This window comes from Vombatus ursinus, unplaced genomic scaffold, assembly GCF_900497805.2.
Source record: "Vombatus ursinus unplaced genomic scaffold, bare-nosed wombat genome assembly UNPS02014830.1, whole genome shotgun sequence".
NCBI classification, from domain to species: Eukaryota; Metazoa; Chordata; class Mammalia; order Diprotodontia; family Vombatidae; genus Vombatus; species Vombatus ursinus.
In genome coordinates, this window is record NW_020954608.1 from 38,481,776 (window position 1) to 38,496,736 (window position 14,961).

General features: G+C 38.0%; 1 pseudogene; it reads left to right on the forward strand.

The window, feature by feature from the left end:
* The first annotated feature begins 14,164 nt into the window (after positions 1-14,164).
* Positions 14,165-14,318, forward strand: LOC114025487 (annotated as a pseudogene).
* Positions 14,319-14,961: the final 643 nt, after the last annotated feature.

Here is a 14,961-nt window from a genome sequence, read left to right on the forward strand (position 1 = left end):
TCTTCTTCTTCTTCTTCTTCTTCTTCTTCTTCTTCTTCTTCTTCTTCACAGATAAGGAAATCATAGCCTCGAGAGATTTCCAAATATTAAAAAAAATCCTGAGAAGCAAGGGCTTAAAGTTAACAAAAAGTGGTCGTTTCATAATCAAATGGAAATTCTAGAGGTTCAGAGAATATTGCCTTGTTCTGTGTTCAGCAAGCGTCCTTTTTAAAGCCTCATTCTATTTAGTCATTTGAAGTGAAGGACTTGACTTTTAGGAAAAAGAAAACTATAAATTTTATCATAGAGCTGGAATGAGATCATCTTGGTTTAGTTATACTTCCCAGAAACAGACTCTTGCAGGAAGGAAACAAACCTTATTAAGCACCTACTATGTGCTAGACACTGTGCTAAGTGCTTTACAAATGTGTCATTTGATCCTCACAAAAACCCTTGGAGGGAGATACTGTTTATATCCCTATTTTCCAGTTGAGGAGATTGAGGTCAAATGACTTGCTCTGGATCACATAGTAGGTGTCTGAAGCTAGATTTAAACTCATACCTTCCTGCCAGCCTAGAGCTCTACCTACTGTGCTGTCTAGTTGGTTTATATCCTGTGCTTAGCATATAGTGAAAGTTCCAATGACATCAGGTTTATTCCACTCCTGAAAGATTCAAGGCATAAACACGTATATAAACAGAAGAACATGAAAAACATATTCTCCCCATCCATTGTGCTGAATTCCAGATGAGGAAAACCCTTATATGTGAAGTAGAAAGAAACTTTAAGTAAAATATATTTAAAAAGAAATTGAGGGATTTATAGGCAAAGTATCTGTAAAATGGTGATAAAAAAATAGCACTTACCTTCCTGGGTTATTGTGAGGTTAAAATTAGATAATATTTGTAAGGCACTTGTGAATCTTAAAGCACTTAAAGTGCTATGAATGGTAGCTCTCATTATTAGTTGTTCATCTTCCCTGGAAGATAGAGTGCAACAAAGGAGACTGGAAAAGTAAGTTGGAGCCAGCTTGTGATGAGCCTTGAGTGCTAAAATAAGGAGCCATTGCAAAAATTTTAGCAAGAAAGTGATGTAATTGGACCTGTGCACTAGGAAAATTATTTTGGTAACAGTGTAAAGGTTGGATTGGAGTGGAGAGGGATTAGATGTGGAAATGTGTTAGAAAGCTATTACAATATTCCAGGTGAAAGATGACGAGAGTCTGAGTTAGGGTGGTATCAGTGGGAGCGAAAGGGAGGGAAGAGATGCAAGAGCTATGATGGAAGGAGAATCAACAGGATTTTTGCACCCGATTGGCTGCGGAGGGTAAGGGAGAGGGCAGAGTAAAAGGTGATGCTAAGGTTTTCAGCCTGGATGACTAAGAAGATAGTAGAGCTGTCAACAATGATGGAGCAGTTAGGAAGTGAGGCAGATTGAATGGGGAAGACGATGAGTTTAATTTTTAAAATGCTGAACTGGAGATAGTGGCAGCATATCCATGTAGCAGTTGGAAATTTGGGACTGGACCTCAGGCTAAGAGGTCTGGATGGAGCTATAAATTTAGATGTCATCTGCACAGATGCAATCACAGAAGGGTGGATGAGGTTGCTAAGGGACGGAATTTACAAAGAGAGAAGAGAACACAAATAAAGACAGAAATGGCCATGGATGGAGCAGGAGAAGGAAGGGAAACTAGTAACGGAAGCTGGAGAGAATCAAAGCTAAAACAGGGTCATAGAAACCAAAGGAGAAGAGGATTTTTCAAAAAGGAATCTTAAATACTGCAGACAGTTCAAAGAAGATGAAGACTGAGAAAAAAAGCCAAGTGATTAGGTAATTGAAGGATCATCACTGACCTTGCAAAGAGTAGAGATGGAACCCAGATTACCAGAGGCTGAGAGTTGTGAGTGATGAAGTGGAGTGTTTCCAAAGTATTCTTTCTATAAGTTTATCAGGAAAGCTGAGGAGACATTTGGGAGTGCGGCTTAAGAAGGCAGACGGGACAAAAGAAGGTTTTTCAGAATATTGGAGTGAGTTTGTAGGCAGAGGGTTAGAAATAAGAAGCAAACAAGAGAATTAAGATGTAAGAGAGAAGAGACAGTCAAGTAAATGGAGCAAGGTCATGAAGAAGCCAGGAGTGGGGTGGCAGCAAAGATATAGATGGAAGACTTCGATTAGGCAAGAAGGGCCCCCCTCATCCTCTTAGATCAGAGCGAAGGAGGATATGATGGATGAGTGATTTGAAGGAGAGGAGAAAGCTCAGGATGAGACAAATTAAAGTAGGTGATTAGGTTGAAAGCAGCGGAATGACAATCCAGAGAGGGAAATCCTTTCTGGTCATAGGTCCATACATGGAACGTCAAAATAGAGTCATCTCATGACTATCCATAAGTGGCTTTGTGGATTATTTCTGACTTCATCTGCTATACTTCCTAGCAAGATTAGGAAGAGCCACCAAAAATGGGACCATGATAGGAATATGAGTCTGTATCTTGCTATGTATGTGTCTCATATATCTGAGTGAAACTATATGTACATATTGCCACAACAACCAACTGGCTTTTTCCCCCTACAAAATTACCAGCAACTAACTAACTAACTAACTAACTAACTGACTGACTAACTAACTTTTTGTGTCTTTCACACACACACACACACACACACACACACACACACACACGCTTGACTGAAATTATATAGATCTAGGCTAAACATATTGTAGATTAAACTGCTTGCATTCCTAAATCAAACAAAATAATTTGATATTATGTATTATTATGGATTATCTGTTATTGTCTTCCCTCCATTATCATGGGTCATTGAAAATCGATGATTATTGAAACAATTGGTTATATCTGGAGTCCCTATATTGGATTTCAGAGAAATATTGTAGACACTATTCTAGAGTACCCACATTGGCTATGTCACTGTTAGCATTCTACTGCCCCAGAAAGGTTTCAAGAAAATAGAATAATGTGAATAATGCTTTTGGTATAAACAGTAGGCAAACTTTTGGCACTGGTTGGAAACTGAACTGTTATGCTAGTTTACCCAGCAGCTGAACAGAGGTCTATGCTTGCTTGAATAGAAAAAGTCTGTTTCCATGACTGACAGATCTATGATGAAATAGTTTCCTCTGTTTGTCCTGCACTGAGTGATTGAAACTTATGATACTCTACAGCGAACGTTTTGCCCTGATAACATTTCCTGATGGATTCTGAAGACAGGAAGTGATTTCACTTAAGTGACAATGAGCAGCAATCCTGCTGATTATTTTTTCCCTAATTGTTTTTGTCATTGGTTGTCAGTTGCTACTAGTTACAGAATCACAACACAAAGTCTAGTAATTTCAGGGTCAAAGGGTGCGTTCATGTTATTTATACTGTATGTTTTTCTTAACATCTTGATTTTGTATCATTTTCTTAATGTCTCAGTTCTATCTATGAGCCTTTGTTATGAAGCACAGCTTCATAGTGCTGGTCATGGAGTCAGGAACACTTGAGTTTGAAACTGGCCTCAGACATTTACTATCTGTGTGACTCTGAGCAAGTCACTTAGTTTCTGTTTTCCTCAGTTTCCTCAAATGTAAAATGAGGATAATAATAGTATCTACCTTCTAAGGTCATTGTGAGGATCAAATGATATAAAGCACTTAGCACAGTGCACATAGTAGGCACTATATAAATGATGATTAATGAAGTACTGTCATTTCTACCTTCCTAACATATCTTATATTCACCTTTTTCCATCTTCTGACACTGCCACCACCCTACTGCAGAAACTTATCACCTCATGCCCGGATTATTGCAATAGCCCACTGGTAGGTCCGCCTGCCACAAGTCTCTCCCCACTCCGGTCCATACTCCACTCAGATGTCAGTGACCTTCCTAAGACATAGGTCACCCCGGTATTCAATGAAGTCCAGTGGCTTTCTACTTTCTTTAGGATCAAATATAAAGTCCTCTGTCATTTAAAGCCCTTCACAACTCGGTACCTTCCTACCTTTCCAGTCTTACACTTTGCTCCCTCTGCTTACTTTATGAGCGAGAGACACTGGCCTTCTTAATATTCCTTGCACATCTTCTCTCTCCTGACTCCTTCTCATCTCTGCTTTGTTCAATCTCAGTTAAAATTCTACCTTCTACAAAAAGTCTTTCCTAGGCTTCCTTAGTCTTAGTGCCTTCCCTCTGAGACCCCCACACCCTTATCCTGTCTTCATCTCATTTGTACATAGCTTTTTACACACTGTCTCCCCGATTTGACTATGAGCTCTTTGAGAACCAAGTGGCACAGTGGATAGAGTGCTGGGCCTGCAATCAGGAAACCTCATCTCTCTAAGTTCAAATCTGGCTCTCAGACACTTGCTAGTGTGACCCTGGGCAAGTCATTTGATCCTGTTTACATCAGTTTCCTCTGAGAGGTGGAGAAGGAAATGGCAAACCACTCCAGTATCTTTGTCACAAAAGCTCCAAGTAGGGTCACAAAGAGTCGGACATAACTGAAATGATTGGATAATCTTTGAGAGCAAGGACTGTTTTCTGCCTTTCTTTGTATCCACCATGCTTAGTTCAGTGCCTGACACATAATAGACAATTAATAAATTGTAGTTAGTTGATAGACTGAAAATGGGATCACAGGAAAAAAAAGTTCTCATTGCCAGGCAGCAAAGTTTTTTTTTTCTTTTTAATAGTATTTTATTTTTTCTAATTACATGTAAAGACAATTTTTAACATTCATTTTTTATAAAATTTTGAGTTCCAAATTTTTCTCTCTTTCTTTCCCCTTCCCTAAGATGGTAAGCAACTTGATATAGGTTATATATGTGCAATCATGTAAAATATATTTCCATATTAGTCATGTTGTGAAATAAGAAACAGAACAAAAGGAAAAAATCATGAAAAAAGGAAGTGAAAATAATATGCTTCAATCTGCTCCATATTTCCTTCTCTGGATGTGAATAGAATTTTCTGTCATGCGTCCTTTGGAATTGTTTTGAATCATTGTATTGCTGAGAAGAGCTAAGTCTACCACAGTTGTTCCTAACACCATTTTGCTGGTATTGTGTACAATATCCTCCTAGTTCTGCTCACTTCACTTTGCATCAGTTCATGTAAGTCTTTCCAGGTTTTTCTGAAGTCTGCCTGCTTATCATTTCTCATTGCACAATAGCATTCCATTACTTTCATATATCACAGCTTGTTCAGCCATTCTCTAACTGATGAGCATCCATTTGATTTCCAATTTTTTGCCACCACAAAAAAGAGCTGCTATAAATATTTTTGCATATATAGGTCCTTTTCCCTTTTTTATGATTTTTTTGGGGATACAGACCTGGTAGTATTATTGTTTGATTAAAGGATATGCACAGTTCCATTGCCCTTTGGGCAGCAAAGGTTTAATGAGACACAAGGTAAATGCTGGTTTTTGACCAAGCTGTCAATTTACTAGCTTGGACATGTTTGTCTCTAATTTTTTCTGTAGGTGAACTAAATACAAATTAGGAATATATCATCTTTTCACAATTAGATGGGTGGTAATGGACCCAAACTCTGGAGGCAAAATTTCTGGTTCTTAGATATGTGGGCTAGGGTTTCTGATTTATTAAATTCCTGAAAGGCTCATAAGAACAAAGAGTTAGAGCTGGAAGGGTCCTCCCACTCCATCAAGTCCAACCTCCCCATTTTACAGATGAAGAGGCTGAGGCATAGAGTGGTTAGGTGACTTGCCTAGGATCACACAGCTAGCAAGTGTCTGAGGTGGGATTTGTACCCAGATCTTCAGGACACTGAGTCCAGTCCCCTATCCACTACACTGTATAACACAATGGAGAAATCTTGAAACAAAGAGAAGAGCAAAAAAGTTTGCAATGATAATGAACAATGTCAAAAAGTATTCTTATAAAGTAAGCTCGTTGGGTAAGAGTCTTGGTGTCACTATTCCCAGGATTGATCTCTGAATAATTTCCACTGAGTCAACAGGCAGCAACTATGAGAAGTCAAGGGAAATAAAATGAAGGTCATTAGAAAATGAGGAAGGTATGTAGATTAAAAAAAAAAGAAGAAGAATTTATAGCCTCTGGTTCAGCTCTTTTAATCCTCCTGTTAATGAGGTCTCTGTAGTGGTTAGAAGAAAAATGATTATTTGAGGCAAACTTAAGTTCTCTTGGGATCACTTCTTATCTTCATTGGTGCTTATCACGTTTCAGTTAATTCACTGTAGTTAAGTTATGTGGTTCCATGCCTCACTTCCTCTACTAGATTGTAAATACATGAGTTACTAAGTCAGTTTCCTCATTTGCAAAAGGGATAATGCTGCCTGTAGCAATTATTTCACAAGGTTGTTTTCAGGATTGGAAACCCGAAAGTGCTAGAACAAGGTTCCCGAAGTCTTAGTGCTGTTTTAAGCTACTAAGGACAAATATAAAGCTATTTCAGCTGCAAAGTTTAAAATTGCACTAAGAGAAGGGAAGGGAGGAATTCAAGGGTACACATTTTTCTCTTTGTCTTAGATGGGTGTATAGGAGAAAAATGGGGGTTGGTATTGAGGAGATTTGATGTTTAGGACTGGGGAAATGAGGGAGCTCCTAATGAAAGGCTTCTAGGTAAAGTAAGAAAGTGGATCCTTTACTGAGAACAGGAAGAAGGTGGTAGTGAAAATGGCCTGAAGAGTCAGTCAAAAATCATTTACTAAGTGCTTACTGTGTGCCAGGAATTGTGCTAAGTTCTCCAAGAAAAGCAAAAATATGGTTCTTACCCTCAAGGAGCTCACACCCTAATGGGTTAGAGAAGATGTAAATTACTGTATATTCTATATAAAACTTTACGTAATTCTCTCTGTCCCTATCTCTTTTCTCTCACTGTCTCTCTCTCCACACAATGCAAATGAAGGGTGATTTTCGAGAGAAGGCACTAACAGTGTCTGAGGTGCAGGGTGGTGGTTGGGTCGAGAGGACCAGGAAGGGCCTTCTGCAAAAGGCAGGATTTGAACAGAGAATTGAAGGTTGGTAGGAAAGCCAGGAGATATTGGTGAGGAGGGAGAACATTCCAGACTTGAGAGACAGCCCAAAAGAAGGCCAGAGTTTAGAGTTGGAAGTGTATGAAGAATGGAAAAAGTAGGAAGGGATGAGACTGTGAAGGGCTTAAAAAAGACAAAGAGATGATTTTATACTTGACCTTTGAGGTAATAGGGAGCCACTACAGTTTATTGAATAGGAGAGTGACATAGTCAGACCTATGCTTTAAAGAGATCACTGGCAGCTGAGAGGAGGCTGGATTGGAGTGGGGAGAAATCTGAGACAGACTGGCACAAGAGTAGGATTGGAGAGAGCAGATGGCAGGGGTTAGATTCTGGGATATCTGGGGCTGGGGTTTGGAAAGGGGTGGTGGTGGTATGTGGTAGGACAAGGAGGTTAGAGGGGAATGGAAAGTTGAACTTGTTAATTATAATATCCAGATTTTGAAACAAGGGTGATAGATTAGGAACTCGGGAGTGGGGGTGGAGTCACTAGAGATTGGGGTGAAGATGAAAAATAGGTTTAGGAGAGAGTAAGGTCCAGGGAGAGACAGAAGGGGAAAAAGAAGGGAATAAACATTTATAAAGCACCTACTATGTGCCAGGCAGTATGTGAAGTACTATTTACAAATATGATTTCATTTTATCCTCACAACAACCCTGCTAGATAGGTGTTATTATTAGCCCCATTTTGTTGAGGAAACTGAGGCAAACAGAGGTTAAGTGACTTCTCCAGAGTCACACAGTTAGTAAGGGTTTAAGGCTGTATTTGAACTCAGATCTTCCTGATTCTAGGCCCAGTGCTCTATCTATTACTTCCTAGGAGGTTACAGTCAAATAGTCCAAAATAGTCAAAATATAGTCAAATAGAAATTCCATAGTTCTGTGCAGTAGAAGTGGACCACTGGGTCTTAAATCTTGTTTAGACCATAATCTCCTTGAGGGCAGAAACTGAATCATTTTTCTTCTTTTCATCCTTAACACCTACCTGACCTATATAACACATCTAGGCACTTGATAAATGTTTGTTGAAGGCACTGAATACAGAATTTTCTAACACTGCTGACTTCACCCAGCTCTGCCTCACTTAATTCCAGTTCATGTGGAAATCAAGACATCACCTTGTGATATCATTAGCCCTCTTTGAAAATGAAGGACAGGGGCAGCTAGGTGGTGCAGTGGATAGAGCACTGGCCCTGGAGTCAGGAGAACCTGAGTTCAAATCCAGTCTCAGATCAGACACTTGACACTGTGTGATCCTGGGCAAGTCACTTAACCTCAATTGCTTAAAAAAAAAAAAAAAGAAAATGAAGGACCAAAAAAAAAATGAAGGACAAACAACAACAGCATCAGCCGCATCAGCATGTATAGATTAGTCGTTCAGTTAACAAAGACCAGACACTTGGCTCTTTAAGACCCAAGTGCACCTCTGGAATCTCATCTAGTCGGTGTGCTGGGTCTGTAAAGGCTGGGAGCCATATGTGAAAACCTTCCCTAGATGTTTTAGTAGTCAGTGCTATACACATAGTGTAAAAACTACAACTCCATACCATGTTAGTGAAGCTTCTGCAACCTTCTTTGAGCCTGACTTAACCATTGTCTTCCACATAATGCACTATCTCAGAAAAGATGGACCAGTTTGACAATTGGGGACTGGATCCAAATGCAATGAGAACCTAGGTTAATAACCGTCTTTTCCACGAACCAGGTACAAGAGTGGGGTCCAGGGTTCATCCTTGGGTTATAGCTCTAGCTGTGTTCCTTTGTACCCTCTGTACCCCCTATTCACCACCTTTTTGAAACACAGCAAGATTTCTCCACAATGAAGTTCCTCTGGTGTCTCTGTGTCTCTCTGTGTCAATCCTGAAAAGGGCACAGAGAGTAGAGACAATAAAAGAAGTTCATGGTCTATGGTGAGAATTGGTTGGTAAAATGGTAAATGAGGCAGGGCTAAGCTGAGACTCCACCTTTGATCTGGACAGCCATGATTAGCAAATCACTTGTATTTTCCATGCTCCTTTCATGTATAGACACTGTTACAATATTTGTCTGTATTTTACAACTTCTTTAGCTATTATGTGCTACAAAAATGTGTGGCATTTTTAGTAAATGAATAGGTAAAAGATAAAGATCTTGTATACAAAGAGGATAAGGCATTTTTATCTTGGTGAGATTGGGAGTGCTTAAATGTTTCTTGATTTATTTCTCATAAAAGAATTGAGCAATTCAAAGCTAAGGGTTCAGTTCTTTTAATGATCTCTGTCACACCTTTTGTCCCTCTGATAGATCTTAGAGCATGATTATGCTAAAAACAAAGAAACAAACAAAGCAAAACTGATGAACGAGGAATTTCTTGTTCATCTGGTTTATCTTGGGTAATGAGATGGCATGGAATAATTTTAATTTCTAAGGTTAATGGCAATAGCACAGAAAATCCAGCAGGGGAAAAATAAAAAGCTTTGTTCCAGTGTTTCAATCTATGTGATTTTCCTCTTCTGATTAAATGAAAATACAGTGGTATAACTCTGGGACTTACTGACGACAGAGAACTGAAGAATTTCCTAAAATGAGGTCATTCTCCATTAATTCCCCAAACATCTCAAAGAGCAGAGGCTACAACCTCCGAAAGTGGACAGATTTCACATCCTTTACTTGAAGGATGGTGGAAAAAAATGTAGGGTAGAAAATAGGAGTGGGGGCATGAGAATGTTAATAAACTTGAAGAAGAAACGCAATTTGATTATCTTCTTCTAAAAAGATTGCCAAGAAAATAACTACTAATAAGTAATAAAGTTTAATTTTTTTTCATTGAGATGTGTGCCATTGTTCATTTTCTTTCTTTCTCTTCTTACTTTTTCCACCTCTGTTCCTGTTGTTTTCCATTCTTCCCTTCAAAGATACACTGACTCAAATGAGATTTAATGTCAAAAATTGAGGGAGATAAAAATTTCAATTTCTAAAGCTATATGGAAAAGTTGTTCACTGACATGATTGACATCCTGTGGATAGATCAGGTCTAGGAAAATATTGTTACCAAATCACATGATTAAATTTTAATACTTTGATATCAAACCTCCATTGTATGTAGGGACATGATAACTGAGGGTTTAGAGGATGAAGCATAGAATTTTTTCAACCTCATCTTTTATATAGTTTGAATCCAATTTAATGGGTAGTAAACTGAAAGTTGCTGATATAACATGCATAGTCATATTTTAAACATTTTTATAATTTAATAATTTATTAATTTAATTTAATTTAAACAAATTCATTTTATTTTTTATTTATATTACATATGTTTATTATTTATTTTATTTATAAACCAATTAAAATTTAAACCAATGTTTGTGGGTTTGATGAATGCCTCAGTTCTCTGCTTTACTTGTGTGGGTAAAATTGTCGGTGACACAACAAATCAGAACCAGAACCAAAACCAAATCCAATGCCAAACTCTTTGCTATAAATTTAGGAATCAATGAAGGTTTGAATTTACCAGCAAGGAAGCCCCATCAGTCCTTGAAGTAACAAAAAGACAAAGGTTATATTGTTGTTCAGTTTCTTCATGACCCCATTTGGGGCTTTCTTAGCAACAATACTGGAATGGTTTTCCATTTCCTTCTCCAGCTCATTTTATGGATGAAGAATCGAGACAAACAGGGTTAAGTGACTTGTCCAGGGTCATACAGCTAGTAAATGTCTGAAGCCAGATTTGAACTCAGAAAGATGCATCTTCCTGACTTCAGGCCCAGCACTCTATCCACTACACTACCTAGCTGCCCTTCAGTTTAGGCAGGAGGTGAATTGGGTATGGGGGACTTTTGGTTTGGAAAGGGCTGAAACTGATGGTTTGCAGGGTAGGAATAGGGAATGTTGTATCCCGTTATAGGATAAGTCTGTTGCTGGGCTAGTAACGGGAAAGGGTCTTCTTCAGGTTGGTTATCTCTAATAAATAGGACAATCTTTGTTTTTTAGCAGTAAGGAAGACCAGACAGGGTGGGGGTTGTAATACAATCAGGGTCAAGGGCAAGATAGAGGAAATGCAGACAAAATGGAGTTGGTTTAGCTTTCTCTGCTACCCACACTTGGTACTTAAAGCCCCTTACAATCTGGCTCCAATCTATCTTCCCAATGTTTTTATTGAAGCTCTCCCTCTGGGTTACTCCCACAATTTGTGTTTGTACTTGTAGACTGGGTGGCCCTCTTTAGGTAGCTGCTATCTTGAAGTTATAGGGGTACCTTGTGGATGACTACTCCTATTATTGACTTTTTTTATTTTTTTATTTTTTTTTAAGGCAATTGGGGTTAAGTGACTTGCCCAGGGTCACACAGCTAGTAAGTGTCAAGTGTTTGGTCTGAGGCCAGACTTAAACTCAGGTCCTCCTGATTTCAGGGCCTGTACTCTATTCACTGCACCACCTACCTGTCCCAACAAATACTTTCTTCAAGAAAGGAATCTGAAGAAGCTGACTGTGCTGAGCACTGAAGAATATCACAAAGAAAATTGAAAGATTATATTTTAACAGACAGGAAATTACTTGTTACCAATGTGAGAATCATTCCTAAATCAACTGTCAGCGTATACTCAGACCACAGACTTAGAATAAAGATAAAAAAGAACAAACTTGAAAATGAGAAAAAGATATGGCATGAAATGAAAACAGCATTATTCTCATCTATTGATGATTGAAGAATTGGATATGGACAGAAGAAAGGGTATAGATGTGGAAAACAATAATTTTAAACAGAAGTCATCTGTTTAATTGATGTTTTATGAACTCAATGTTTTATGAAAAGGAGACCAAAAGAACCTAAGAAGTGCTCTAGTCTGCCATCATTTGCCTTATTTGGCAACAGAGAGATATGGTGGCTAAGTCCAACCCAGATTTAGAATATAAATTTCTTCTTAAAATATCATAGAAGGTGATGATGGAAGATTATGAGCGTTATTGTCTTACTCCACCACTGATAGAAACAGTGGAGGGTAAAAACAGTTTAAAGAAAATTGGATCAGAGACCCAACTAAGCTAAGTCATCTTAAGGGCACTGAAGGATGAAACTGGAAGGACAACAAATAGGAGAAATATAGAAAAAAAATCTGCAAAGATTTTCATAATAAACATTTTATGATGAGAGAAAGAGAGAGAGAAAGAGAAACAGAGACAGAGACGGAGAGAGGGAGACAGAGAAAGAGAGAGAGAGAGAGACAGAGAGACAGAGAGACAGAGAGAGGGAGAGAAGAGGAGATAGCAATATTATTAAAAAAAGTAAAGTATGAAAAAACAGCTGGATTAGACCAAACGTGTATGATATACACTCTGCTCAGTTTTCTTATCCATTCAGGAAGAAAGCTGTTACTGGGTTAATTATCTAGCCAAGAGTTCGACTTTACTTTGAGTTAGTCATCTGCTAATGTCTTATTTCTGCAATCCATCAGGGTCTCTTTAGTCCCTCAAGGCACACTCACTCGGTGTAGACATTTTTGAATATAGCCTGAAGTATTTCCACTGGCCACCAGAGGGTATTCAAGTCTGAAAATACCTGGGCTGCTCCCCCAACCTTAGTAAAATAAATCCAAACTTGATAGCAAAGTGACTTTATTATTTTCTTTTTTAATAAGTCCTGGCTGGCCATGTTTAATCTAGTCCAAGAGATGAAATAAAACATTAAAATTTAAAATATACAATTTATATCTTGGTCCATACCCTGACTCCTTTGGGTATATTTCATGTTCTCAGGTTGCTTCCTTCAGCACTCATAGCACACAGTAAGCTATCACAGAGCTTCGATATTAAACTCCCCATGACATTAGTTTTTGTCGAGGACAGGAAATTCCAATTGGGTGGATCCCTCCCAGTAAACTTCTGGGAACATAGGCAGAAGTCATTTAGACTATTCAGGCAAGAATGAGTTATAATCTGTATTATTGGAGGGAATATCTACTTCAGTGAGATTATAGATCTATTTGAGTATATGAGTATACACACAGGAACAGATAGAGTTTGGTTACCAAAAACTTGTAAGGTGAATACATATATTTGCTTTCCCCCCCCGCCCCATCCCATTTAATATTATTTTATTTTTTCCATGTAAAAGATCATGTAAAAGTAGTTTTCAATATTCATACAATCATTTTACAAGATTCTGAGTTTCAAATTTTTCTCCTTTCCTCCTCTCCCCTCTCCTCAAGCCAGCAAGCAATCTGATATAGATTGTACATGTGCAATCTTGTTAAACATATTTCTACATTAGTCATGTTGTGAAAGAAGAATTGGAACAAAAGAGAAAAACCACGAGAAAGAAAAAAACAAAAAAAGTGAAAACAGTATGCTTTAATCTGCAGTCAGACTCCATAGTTCTTTCCTTGGATGTGGATAGCATTTTCCATCATGAGTCTTGGAATTGTCTTGGAACATTGCATTGCTGAGAAAAGCTAAGTCTATCAGGGTTGATCATCTCACAATGCTGCTATTACTGTGTACAATGTTCTCATTCTGCTCATTTCACTCACCATCAGTGCATGTAAATTTTTCCAGATTTTTCTGAAATCTGCCAGCTCATAATTTCTTATAGCACAATAGCATTCCATTCTTTCATATACCACAACTTGTTCATCCATTCTGCAATTGATGGGCATCCCCTCAATATCAATTTTTTTGCCACAACAAAAAGAGTTGCTATAAATATATTTGTACATGTGGGTCCTTTTCCTTTTTTATGATTTCTTTGGGATATACACCTAGTAGTGGTATAGCTGGATCAAAGGATATGCACAATTTTGTATATGGGAATAGTTCCAAATTGTTCTCCAGAATTTTTGCATGAGTTCACAACTCTATCAACAATGTATTAGTGTCCCAATTTTCCTATATCTTCTCTGACATTTATCGTTTTCCTTTTCTGCCATATTAGCCAATCTGATAGGTATGAGATGATACCCCAGAGTTATTTTAATCTGCGTTTCTCTAATCAATAATGATTTAGAGCATTTTTATATGACTATAGATAGCTTTGATTTCTTTATGTGAAAACTGCCTGTTCATATCCTTTGATCATTTAACAGTTGGGAAATGACTTGTATACTTATAAATTTGACCTAGTTCTCTACATATTTGAGAAATTAGTCCTTTATCAGAAACACTGTCTGTAAATATTTATCTTTTCTCTTAAAATATAATACTTACCTGGCAGGGATGATCATGAAGGTGGTTTCCCCAGAGTGAGGCCCACCCATTGCACTCCTGATGGGCCAACCCCTGAGATTTCCCCAAAAGTGGGGAACTCGACTGAATAATTGGAGGTAATTGAGGACTGTTTGTGCTATCCCCTGGAAAAAAACAAAACAAAACAAAACATCTAAATAGTTTTTAGGCCTTACTAAGACATGTGGATATTTTCAATAACAGTAAGAACATTTACATTTCTAAAAGAATATTTATGCCATGTCTTCCTGTGCCTTAGAGCAAAATAAATAGAGAATTAGAAAACAGCTATTTATATCATTTTGTTCCTTGTGACAGCAGGGCTGCTAGATTCCATCTTTTTAAAAAATGTCATGTAGATGACAACACAATTAGGTTTCATTGTACCTAGTTAGGCACATGTTGACCTGGTCATGGGTGAAGAGAATACAATAAGACTCAGACTGGAAAAAATGAAAACTGATATACATCAGGTTGGCCTTGGGTGGGAGTAGTGAATGAATCTAATGGAACACTTATTCTGGTGCCTATCTTCTTCACAGAACTCCCACAGAGGCAGTGACTTCTCAGCCACTGAAAACTTTTGTAGCATCTTAACAAGGTATTGTTTCCCCCCCGCCCCCATAACCTCATTCCCTTGAGTCATTTGTACATTTCCATAGGAATTCTGGTGTACAAAGTCTGACTCTTATGTAGTTTTCAAGGAAGTGAGAAAGAGTATTCAAAACTTGGTTTTGTGTAACGCTATTTTATATACAAACTCTGTGGGCA